Genomic DNA, 10,126 nt, shown 5'->3' with positions numbered 1-10,126 from the left:
GTGGAGAAAGAGGAACACTCCTTCATTGCTGGTGGGATTGCAAGCTGGTACAACCATTCTGGAAATCACTTTAGTGGTTCCTCTGGAAATCAGACATAGTACTACCAGAGGACCTAGCTATACCTCTCCTGGGCATATACCCAGAAGATGCTCCAACATATAATAAGGACACATGCTCAACCATGTTCGTAGCTGCCTTATTTATAATAGCCAGGAGTTGGAAACCACCCAGATGTCCTTCAACAGAGGAAAGGATACAGAAATTGTGGTACATCTATGCAATTGAGTACTACTTAGCTATTAAAAACAATGAATTTATGAAATTAGGGAAATGGATGGATTTGGAGAATATCATCCTGTAACCTAGTCACAAAAGAACACACATGGTATGCACTCTCTGAAAAGTGGATATTAGCCCAGAAGATTGGAATACACAAAGTACAATCCACAAACCACAAGAAACTCAAGAAGAGAGACCAAAATGTAGATACTTCATTCCTTCTTAAAAGGGGGAACAAAATACCCATGGAAGCATTTGCAGAGACTAACTATGGAGCAGAGACTGAAGGAAGGACAATCCAGCCTGATATAGCTGTCTCCTGAGAGGCTCTGACAGTACCTGACTAATACAGAACTAGAGGCTCACAGTCATCCATTGAGCTGAGTAGGATCCCCAATGAAGTAGCTAGAGAAAGGACCCAGGGAGCTGAAGGGTTTGCAGCCCCTTAGGAGGAACAACAATATGAACTAACTAGTACCCTCAGAGCTCCCAGGGACTAAACCACCAACCAAAGAGAACACATGGTAGAACTAATGGCTCCAGCAGCATATGTATAGTAGAGGATGTCCAATTCAGTCATTGGGAGGAGAGATCCTTGGCCCTGTGAAGGTTCTATGCTCCAGTGTAGGGGAATGCCAGGGCCCGTAAGCAGGAAAGGGTGGGTTGGTGAGCAGGGGGAGGGAGGAGGGAACAGGGTTTCGTTCTTGTTGTTGTTTATTTTTTTTTGGAGGGGAAACTGTGAAAGGAGATATCATATGACATGTAAATAAAGAAAATATCTAATAAAAAAGAAAAAAATAAACGATAAAAATTCATATACTCACATTTCAATACATCCCTCTATTCCTCTATTGCTGGACACCGAGGCTGGTTTCATAACCTATTATGAATTGAGGCACAAAAAATAATGATTTGCATGTTTTCTGTGGTATGCTGCCCAAAGAAATTATACCTAGGACATCTGTTAAGTCTGCGTTGAGGTTTCTGAGAAGTCTCTACATTGCTTTCTACAGTGGCTCTAATAGTTCACATTTCCATCAGCAGTTTACGTGAGTATTTTTGCTTTATGTCCTAGTCACAGTTTGCTGGTAATTGTTTTATGGATGGGTGTCTTTCTGACCAGGGTCAGAAGGAATCTTGATGTAACTCTCATTTGCATTCCTATGATTGTTGTAGTAAATATTTTTAAAATATTAATGGGGGCTTTCTACCCCACCTTCCTTCATTCAATTCACAGATAAAAGATACTCAACTTTTATATTTATAAGTCTCAATGAGCACTAGAGCTGGGCAGATATCAACCCTCTATGCTATTATCTACTTGCCTATCAATAACTCTGAGTTATAACTCGATATGATCCATCTGGCTGTTCTTAACTCCAATTGGCCAGCCCTAATGGTCATGTTTTTATGACTCGTTTACACTGTGACATTTTCTCTTCTCTCTTTTTACCTGTCTCTGCTTCTTATAGTCTCTCCTCAGACCTCAAGCCCAGTAACCCAAACATTATCTCTCTTCTACCCACCTATCAGCTGTAGGCATCTTTACTTACCAGGCTGTGAAAACTTGGGAGGCAAGGTTACATAGCATCACTTGTGCACATGTAGGTTCACTCATTCTCAAGGGCAACCAGGCCTTGGGAACCAGTATTTAGCATTGCAATACATAGCAAAAGACCAAACCTCAACATATGGTATCTGATGATGCATGTTTATGTATGTTTGTTAGCAATTTTTGAAAATCTTTTAAGAAGTATCTGTTCATTATTAATCATCTGTCAGATATACAGCTAGCAAATGTTTTCTCCCATTCTTTAGCTTCTTTCTTCATTTGATTGTATCCTTTCCTATGCAGAAGGTTTTCCATTTCATGAATTCCATATGCCAAATATTGGCACTAAGCAAGTGGAGTCCTACCCTAAATGTGCTTTCCTCTGCAGAAGTGTTTTTTGTGTTATCTTCTATCAGTTTTAGAGTTTCAAACTTTACATTATAATGGTTTTGAACAGAGTGGGAGATGTGTATTACATTTTATTCTTCAATATGTGGACATCCAATTCATCACCACCATTATTGAAGATAGACATATTTTCTCCAGTGTACATTTTTGGTATCTTTGTACCATCAGAAAACTGTCCTTGTGTGTCCTTCTATCTGAATTTTTTATTCTGTTACTTTGATCTATGTTTCTGTTCTTATGCCAGCACAATGGTGACTTTATTACGACGTCTTTGAAGTATAATTTGAAACAAGATAGTCTGATTGTTTTAATTCTCCATTGTCTTGGATGCATCCATACAAAATTTAAGACTAAAATAATTTCTGTGAAAAACAATATTACACTTAATCTGTAGATTGCTTTCAATACTCTGATGGCTAATTTTGCTCTTTCAAATTGACACACTTGAGAAGAGGATACCTCACTTGAAAAATGGCCTGGAGAAGATTGGCTGGGGTGGGAATTGTTTGGATATTTTTTGAAACCAAACTTACCAGGGGAATGTAGGCAGGTGGACTGAAATGGGATATGAAAGGTGTTTGACCATGATTCTGAAAGCAATCCAGTAAGTGGTTCCTGCTTGGGTTTTCTACAATAATGGACTCTGTACACTATAGGCCAAATAAACCTTTTCTTCTCCAAATTGTTATTGGTCAGTATTTTATCCCAGTAATAAAAAAGCAAATTAGAGCAAATAGTATGTCTATTTTCACAGTGCTAATGCTCCCAATATATAAGCATGGGAAGTCTTTCTATATTCTAGCATGCTATTCAATGTCTTTCTTCTGTCTTTTGACATTTTCATTGAAGTGTTTTACTTGCTTGGTTAGCTTTATTATGAGGCAGTTTAAGGCAATTATGATTTTTCCTGATTTCTTTTTCAGTATGCTTATTAATAGTATACTCTGTCTTATGAGATACATTTTTTATCCCTAGTTTTTGTTTTTCGAGGCATTTATCATGAAGGGATAGTTGCATCTTATCAAAAGAGCCTTTGCTTTGTCTATGGAGACAATTGTATGATATATATCTTTGACTTCATTTTATGATGTTTCACTTGTTGACTTGTACATATTGAACCTTCTCTCTGTCTAAAAGGGTGCCAATTTGTTCATAGGAAATTACCTTTTAAAGTGTTGTTATATTTTTATTACATCCATCCACTTACTGCATTTTTGTGGAGATCAGAGGACAACTTGTAAGAGTCTGTTCTTCTCTCCTTCCACCATGTGTGTCTCAAGGATCAAACTCAGGTTAGCTGCAAATATCTCTAGCATCATCTTACCTGCCTTTAGACCGAAATTCTTCTCATTTTCTTCTCCTTTTATCTTCATAATTTATGAGCTGTTCTTTTAATGGTGTCCCTAAGAGCTTATATAGTCTGCTCAGATTTTGTCACTTTATCTTTCTCAATGTCTAAAAGTTCTAATTCAGTGCCCTAGCCATTCATTCCTGAACTGTATTCTACTTGACCAAAAATAATAGTGAAGCTTTCTATTGAGTTATTTTTAGTTGTGTTTCTTTATCCATTCTTTTGTTCTCTTTTTTATTAATTAGCTTACAGGGTAACAGGCTTCTGCATGGCATTTTGATACACACTACAACTTTTCCTGCTTCTCCTCCTCTCTACCTCCATGCTCTTCCATTTTCCTACTGTGCTCTTTGACTCCTGTATTCCTTCTTAAACCTGCACATCTCATATATTTTATTAGCTTCCACAACCTCTTTTTTAAAGCTTCTATTTTCCATCTGAATGGCCCTTTTGTAGATTTTCCCCATATTTATTCCCACATAGCTATGTATATTTAATACTAGAACCTGGGATCTGCATATGGAAGAAAACACATAGTATTTGTCTTTCTGGGTCAGGACCACCCTCAATATAATGCTTCGAATTTTATTTATTTTCTTGTATATTTAATGCTTTAAGAGTTTTTCTGAATGAAGAAAATTCCATTGTATATGTACCACATTTTTATTATCTAATTATCTGATGATAGTCATTGAAGGTGACTATTTACTTGCTATTGTAAAAAGGGTAATAAGACACATGAATATGGAACTATCTATGTTTGTGGATGTATGTCCTTTGGGTAATACGTCCAAGAGTGGGATAGCTAAATCACATGATCATTGTATTATATGTTTTTTAGAACATTCTACAGATTTTCATTGTGGCTACACTAGTTTATTTTCTGAACAAAAGTACATAGATTTTACTCTTTCCTTATCTGCTCCAAAGCATTTGTTGTTGTTTCTTTTCTTGATGTTAGCTTCTCTGATTGAGATTAGTAGGCATCTCAAAGTACTTATAACTTTCATTTTCTGATGACTACAAATATTGGACTCTTCTTTAAATATTTATTGGTATTTGTATGTATTCTTTTAAAATTATTTATTCCATTCTTTGACCCATTAATTGAAAACAATAGAGACTAGATAGATAGATAGATAGATAGATAGATAGATAGATAGATAGAAGGATCCAATTTTAAAGTCAGGTCACTAATAACTTTTTTTAATTAGAGGCCATCTCCTGAATATTCTATCATCTTCCAATAGTTCTACAGGCTGGGTATCAAGCCTTCAACAAGTAGTTCCTGGCAAATAGTCTATATCTAAATACTGCAGTGTATGAATATTCAGAAACATGTGTATATAAAATATACTATCACCCACATAGGCAAACCTATATTATATGACACACTTATATACAAATCTACATTTGCCCACACTTACAATATAGACACACCAATACAAATATAGGTACAAACATGCAGCTGTAATATGATTGCTTCCTTAAGGTGAAAGTGGTCCTCAATTCACTGTATTAAACATAAAACTTTAATAAATCCCTTGCAATACTGTTTGCATCCTTAAAAGAGACTCGAGTGTATATTGATAAGTACTTAATGCACATTAAAATGGTTATATATCACTGATGAGACAATTGTTATTGCATAAATCTATGGGAAATAGCTATTTGGGGAATAAAACCATGAAACTTCCCATTATAGTCTATATACTAAACATATGTCGACAGTTTAAAAAATTACTAATTAGACATAGGAGGCAAAGATAAAATCAACTGATACTGGTCAATTATATGTATAATATCTAGGTTTGAAATGCTTTTTATATGTATAAAACATGAAGATGATCACCAAAAATATTCATGAATGCAACATAAAAAATAATTTTGAAAATGCCATCTTAAACTTAGTAACATTTTGAAAGGAAGGCATAGTGGAGTAATTGATGCAAATTCTGAGCCTCTTTTTAGTGTAGAAGAGAACCTCATGAATTAGTAACAAGATGGAAATTCCAGTTACCCAGAGGATGCCTGCTGCTTAAATGTTAAAGTTTCCTCATGCTGTCAAAAGAAGATGTCAACACTGAGAGCAAATAAAGCTGTGCAGATGAGCCATTCACATATTTCAGTTGATGTGGGACTGAAAAATATACAGTGAAGGGAACTCAGGTGCTCCTAAGCCCAACAGATGCACAGTGAGCAGCCACTGCCCACAGAGAAGGCCAGGTTCTCCAGAGGGACCAGGTAAAAACAGCACAAACAACTGTGGCAAGGGGAAGCTCTGAGTTCAGGCCACAGGGGAGCTGTAATGAAGGCAGCAAGCTCACCACAACACACAAGGAAGAGAAGGCAGTGGGGACTGCTGAATCCAGGTAACGGTCTCTGCTGGATCAACTTTTCTCTGTCTGAATTTTTTTTATAACAAAATGTTGGGAATAGGAATTATTACCCAAACCATTACAGCTGGAAGGTAAACAGTAGAAAAAGAAGTATAAATAAGAGACTTGAAACATTTCAAACTTGTAAATGAATTAAAAAATACAAGTTGAAGCACACATTGTAAAATTGAGGGCCAGAAGATGGCTCAGTGTATAAAAGCACTCACTGCCAAGCCTAGCAACCTGTAGAAAGAGAGTTGACTATAGTATGTTGCCTTCTGACCTCCACATGCATGACCTTACACACATATGTGTGCATGTATATGACATATACACTAAATATATATTTACATTCATGTATTGTATAATATTACATATGTATATGTTTTTGTATATTCATAAATACAAACATAATTTAGATATACAGTTCAATATATAACATATTACATATAATACATTTGTTTACATATATAATAGCTTATGTAATAAATATTACATATATATGTATATATTTTTTAAGGTCATATAATTTTTATCAGTTTTATTATTGGATTACAAAACCACAATAGTAGTAAGTGATGAAATATGTATAGAGTAGAGTACTTAAAAACAAACTACAAACAAGCTACAGACATCTAACTTTTGACAAAGTTGTGGAAAACATACATTGGGAAAAGCCACTTCTACACATGATTCTGGGAAAACAACCAAGTCAGTGTGAAAACTATAAAATCCTCCACAGAGTAGCAATCAGGCTTGGCTGCCAGCTTGTTCCCAGTCACAGAGGGTGGGAAAAAGCTGGCAGGCAGGTGATGTACTTTCTGAGACAAGGGTACTATAGTGCTACCATAAGCTAAAGAGAGATTAATGAGCTACAGATATGTGAAGCAGGGCTCAGTACACTGCAGGTAGAGAGCCAGGCATGCAATCATTACTATGTCTGTAATGACAAGCCTAAAGCTAGGCTTCCCCAGGATTTCCTGGAGTGATTAACCTGGGCAACAGGTACATGATGTCACTACCACCGCTGTCATTGCCTAAGCCAGTGTCTCACTCACCTGTGGTGGATTTGGCCTAATGCTGCTTATATTATGTTCATTTTGGTTCCCCGAACTGCTTACATGAGTCTCTCTGAATGTAAGACACTGAGGGACTCTGGCCACACTTGGTTCTGATTGGTAAATAAAGGTTCCAGCAGCCAATGGCTGGGAAGGACAGACAAAAGCAGAACTTTTAGGATTCCTGGGGTTGGGACAGAGAGAAAGGAGGAAGAAGGAGATCCGCCATGATGGGAGAAAGAGAAGGAGAAGTTAGGGAAAGACACCATGCTTGAGAAGAGTAAAGAACATCGAGGCATAGCCAGCATGTGAAGGAGCCCGGAAAGTGAGGCTCTGGGTCCAGGGCAGCCTTTCTATGTCCAGGGTAGAACAGAGAAGTTAGTAAGTAGTAACTCAGGATTATTAGCAGGAGGTGGATTAACCACGTGGAGTTTAGGAAGTGGCCTAGCTGTTGTGATGTTTAAGGCATATCAAATGTAAAGGCTGCCTGTGTGCCTTTCATTTGGGTAGGTAGCAGGAATCGCTGCTGGAATTTATATAAAAAAATATTGTTGCATTATTGTGTCACTACTGTGGCAAAATACCCCGACATATAAACAACTTAAGGGAGAACTAGTTCATTTTGGCTCACAGTATGAGGCACAGCTTTCCACAGCAGATCAGTCCTGATAGCAGGGGGGTAGGGGACAGAATACTGCTGGTTGCTGTTTTATGCACAGTCAGGGAGCAGAAGTCTATGGATGAACACTCTTGCTCAGCTTGCTTTCTCTTTTCTTTTCAGTCCAGGACCTCATTTCATGGGGAAAGCTGCCCACCATAAAGCTGGGTATGACCATTTCAGTTAAAATAACCTAGATAATTTCCCATCAGCATGTCTAGAGACCAATCTAATCTACATAATCTCACAGGAATCCCTCAGACTTGTATCCTAGGTAATTCTAGAATTCTAAAAATGAAAAGTTTAGTTACTGACAACAACATATCAACATTCAGAGAATAAGAGATCATGTATTACCCAATCCCTACTGAAATATCTACAACACAATTCCCACATCTAAGGATCAGGACTTTATTTTGTAAAATGAAGAAAGATTATAAGAGCCAGGGAAAAAGGCAGTTGGCTGAGAGATTGGGTCTCCTAGAAATGTCAGAGAAGCTATACATGCTTAAACATGGAAGAAGGGCAACAGGTAAGTTAACATGTGAACAAAAACGGCAACAGGTATGGTAACATGGGAGAAAGCTCACAAGGCTTGGACCCTAGACAAACTACAGATAATTAAGGAATGTTGAAAGCAGGATAAATATTCTTCCTAGGGAGGAGTACTTTCAATGGGTTATTCAGTAACTAGTGCTCAGTTCTTAAGCGTACATACATACATACAAGTAACATTCTAAAAGTTAAATATGCTATATTTAGGAATGTGTGAGTATTGTTGGATGCACGTGCACATACTCATATGTATTAACAGTTAAAGAAAAGGATGCCATAAAATTATAAAAGAAGCAGGAAGGAACTAGAGTGAAATAATGTAATTATATACTATAATTACAAAAACTATTATAAAAACTACAAACAATGAGCAAAAATGAGAGAGAAAAGAGAAAGAGGATGACCTCAGATGAGCAGGTAAAAGATGAAGAATGGACTAGATTAGACAACTATATCCATCCATTAATTGTCTTCAAGAAGCACATATCTCTGACAAAGGCATAAAAATCTGAGAGTCACCTGATAAAAATCAAACTACCATATACAAAGAACTCAAGAAGTTAGACTCCAGAAAACCAAATAACCCAATTAAAAATGGGGTACAGAGCTAAACAAAGAATTCTCAACTGAGGAATACCTAATGACTGAGAAGCACCTAAAGAAATGTTCAACATCCTTAGTCATCAGAGAAATGCAAATCAAAACAACTCTGAGATTCCACCTCACACCAGTCAGAATGGCTAAGATCAAAAACTCAGGTGACAGCAGATGCTGGCTAGGTTGTGGAGAAAGAGGAACTTCTCCATTGCTGGTGGGATTGCAAGCTGGTACAACCACTCTGGAAGTCACTTCCAGAGGTTCCTCAGGAAATTGGACATAATATTACCTGAAGACCCAGCTATACCACTCCTGGGCATATACCCAGAAAATGATCTAACATGTAATAAGGACTCATGCTCCACTATGTTCATAGCAGCCTTATTTATAATAGCCAGAAGCTAGAAAGAACCCAGATGTCCCTCAACAGAAGAATGGATACAGAAAATGTTGCACATTTATACAATGGAATGCTATGCAGATATTAAAAACAATGACTTCATGAAATTCATAGGCAAATGGATGGAACTACAAAATATCATTCTGAGTGAGGTAACCCAATCACAAAAGAACACACATGGTATGCACTCGCTGATAAGTGGACATTAACCCAGATGCTCAGAATACCCAAGATACAATTCACAAACCACATGATACTCAAGAAAAAGGAAGGCCAAAGTGTAGATACTTTGGTCCTTCTTAGAAGGGGGAACAAAATACCCATGGAAGAAGTTACAGAGACAAAGTGTGGAGCAGAGACTGAAGGAATGACCATCCAGAGACTGCCCCACCTGGGGATCCATCCCATATACAGACACCAAATCCAGACACTATTATGGATGCCAACAAGTGTTTGCTGACAGAAGCCTGTTTTCGCTGTCTCCTGAGAGTCCCTATTAGTGCCTCTCAGCCAACCATTGGACTGAGTACAGGGTCCACAATGAAGGACCTAGAGAAAGGACCCAAGGAGCTGAAGGGGTTTGCAGTCCCATAGGAGGAACAACAATATGAACTAACCAGTAACTCCAGAGCTCCAACTAAACTACCAACCAAAGAGTACACATGGTGAGACTAATGGCTCTAGCTGCATATGTAGCAGAAGATAGCCTTGTTGGTTATCAGTGTGAGGAAAGGCCCTTGGGCCTGTGAAGGCTCTAGGCCCCAGTGTAGGGGATTGCCAGGACAGGGAGATGAGAGTTAGTGCATTGGTGAGCAGGGGTAGGGGATAGAGGATTTTCAAAGGGGAAACAAGGAAAGGGCATATCATTTGAAATGTAAATAAAGAAAAT

The sequence above is a fragment of the Mastomys coucha genome, unplaced genomic scaffold, assembly GCF_008632895.1.
Source record: "Mastomys coucha isolate ucsf_1 unplaced genomic scaffold, UCSF_Mcou_1 pScaffold23, whole genome shotgun sequence".
In the NCBI taxonomy this organism is placed as follows: Eukaryota; Metazoa; Chordata; class Mammalia; order Rodentia; family Muridae; genus Mastomys; species Mastomys coucha.
This window is presented reverse-complemented; position numbering follows the sequence as displayed.